The sequence below is a fragment of the Sardina pilchardus genome, chromosome 20 (assembly GCF_963854185.1).
Source record: "Sardina pilchardus chromosome 20, fSarPil1.1, whole genome shotgun sequence".
Taxonomy (NCBI): domain Eukaryota; kingdom Metazoa; phylum Chordata; class Actinopteri; order Clupeiformes; family Clupeidae; genus Sardina; species Sardina pilchardus.
The window spans coordinates 19,439,110-19,441,800 of record NC_085013.1 but is presented as its reverse complement, the minus strand read 5'-3'; the positions used below and the strand labels follow the sequence as shown (position 1 = coordinate 19,441,800).

General features: G+C 43.7%; 1 protein-coding gene across 3 annotated transcripts in view; it reads left to right on the top strand.

Moving 5' to 3' along the window:
* supt3h (SPT3 homolog, SAGA and STAGA complex component) overlaps positions 1 to 67 on the top strand; it is a 98,806-nt gene extending 98,739 nt beyond the window's left edge. For all 3 annotated transcript variants that reach the window (XM_062522616.1, XM_062522613.1, XM_062522614.1), the window contains exon 12: positions 1 to 67. This exon is cut by the window's left edge and continues 635 nt beyond it. The gene's annotated coding sequence lies outside the window, so the exon portion shown is untranslated.
* Positions 68 to 2,691: the final 2,624 nt, after the last annotated feature.

Sequence of the window (2,691 nt, the reverse complement as noted above, 5' to 3'; positions counted from 1 at the left end):
TGTATTCTTCTATGAAGGAGACGTGTCTGTATGTATGTATGTAATAAATAAAGTGAGCTAAAGTACATACTGTATGCGTATCCATTCAGCCGTCCATTTAAACCTGTTGAATCTGTTTATGTGTGAAACAGATCTGAGCCTAATGTCACACTAAGCACCAGACTCCCTTAATGAAAGCAGCGATGGTGATAATTAAGCCATGAGCCTTAGAGGCCCCTCTGATGCGTCTCCTCATGACCTGACGTGACCTCCTGCGTGTGTGTGTGTGTGTGTGTGTGTGTGTCTGTGTGTCTGTGTGTGTGTGGTTGGTTTATGTGGTATTGAACACCCGTTGCTCGCTAGTTCTCCGGGGGATTGGAAGTCGTGACACCACGTGTTTCAGGAGTGACAGTGGTCTCCTCTGGCACAAGAGGACATCAGGAGAAACATTTATCCTTACATGGAAAAGGTTGACTTGCATCCTTCCAGTGCGTAATGAAAACAATGCATGGACGGCAGGCCGAGGAAAGTGATTTCAGTTCTGATACGCTTACTTTCGTTGAAGTCGGCAACCACAATATAAATAAACCCTGAAATCGTATGCCACACATTACCTCATTTTCCACAATTATTTTTCACCCGGGCTCCTGAAGTAACGCACCCTGACTTTGAGGTTTACCAACCATAGGTATCAAATAAACGCTCCCAATATTGTTTCAAAGTGCTGTGTTTGCCAATTCTATTTTTTTTCATCTGGGGTTTAGAGGATATTCATCAGTGCTGAAAGCTGAATTCTGTTATATTTACAGTGTCCACTGCATATCTCAAAACTGATAACCCCTTACAAAAAATGGCTGAAGCTATAGGACAAAAAAAGAATGTTATTGCAGTTTTTCTGAAGTACACTGCATTTTTCAAGTCCAAAATCCTACATTTTCACAGTAAAGTGCAGTGCAATGTAATTTATCATGTCCAAAACACGGCATTCCTACATGAGAACTGCAAGGAATTACTAAAAAACTGGAGTTTATTTTGTAAACTACATCAACTAGGCTACAGTTGTTTTTTAATTTTATTTGCAAAGGTCACCTTACTCCGAGTGAGGTTTAGGTCAACTCAATTAGATTTAGTATTTAAATTAGTTATATGCGTGTAAACAGTACATTGTGTGTTAGCTTGTGGCATGACTGATGGAGGCCTATATGTCATTGTACAGCGTTAGCTGGTAAGTTTATCGGTCAATGCCCGACTGCGCTGAGCCGCCTCGCCTCAATCACTTGATCACAATGCCCTCTGGGGGATATCCCGTGTCATGTCCACGAGCCTGCTGCCATTCCGGGGCCACGCCGAGCTGCGCGTAAGGGCAACTGAGAATGACATTTCTATCTTAACATTGTCAAGATCCCTTAGAACTAATTTGATGTATAGTTTTCATGTTGGGCAGCGGCGCACTAAAATTGTGGTTTTCTCAAGAGGAAGCGTGTGTCTGGTTTATTCGAGGGGAAATTGCAGAGGAAAACTTTGCTGGTGAATTGACTTTCTTTCTCCCGTTGGGGCGTGTTACCTGTGGTGAATTGCTTTGCTTTTCAGTGCTTTTCAAGCACTTGGAATTGCTTTGGTTTCTGCGCATCTAGCATTCGCTTGTGCAATCCAGCCAAATGTCATGTTGAGAATATACGACATAAGATAGCCTATTCACAATGCCAGTGTGTGCCTTGACACTCAGTTGTTGTCTACCTTTTTATATGAATTGTGTTATCTGTGTCTATATGCCAGAGTCCTGTCTAAATGTTTATATTGATATCTTGCATCTGCTACGCACTTCCACTTTGAATCTCTCAGTATCCAATTGGCCTTGGTATACTGCCGCCAGGCACAACACGCATAATGGATGAGGTTTCACGCAGAAGACGTTTAAACTGGCGAGACATTGTTGATGTATTGATAGAAGGAGATACACTGTGTGGACAGTGTGATATGGCTGCACACAGGACCGCCGCTGAAACCGTAAATCAGTCCGCAGGACGCGTCCCTCCCTCTCGAAGGAGAGCGGCCGAGATTTACGGCTGCAGAAGCGATCCCACAGCCAGACTTTTATATCCCTTTATTACCCCCCACACTTTTCTGCACTCATCCATTCACCCTCGCATGTCTGCTGGCTCGCTTCAGCTTTCTCCTCCTGACCCTTGGCACACGGAGGGACAGGGAGCTGCTGTGTGGAGCACGCCTGAGGACGTGATGCTGCCTCGAACCCGTGTAAAGGAGTACCCTGCGTGCGCTCCGGTGTTTTAAATGCACTGTGCAGCGGAGGGATGGTTTATATGTGGAAAATTATGGCTCCTATGTTTTTTTTTTATTATGAGCGTTACGAGATTTATACAACAGATTTGCACGAAATCGTAGGCAATGACGGATGCCTTTCTTAAACGTGACCCAGGCCCACGTCCTGACCTGTCCTGTCCAAAGACATCGCGCTGGTAAGATCTTAATAAGCTGACATAAACCTTTTCTTTGTAGAGTATAGCATTACAGTGACCCTCACCTTACAGTTGAATGTCAGGTAGAGAAATTCATCACAGGATTGATGTTCTGATCCACATAAATATTATTCAGTCTCCTCACACACACACAGAAAGACAATTATTCCTTTCACACTCGCATTTATTTAATCCTCAATTGCAGTTTTTTTTTGTTCGCACGTCAGTCATTTTG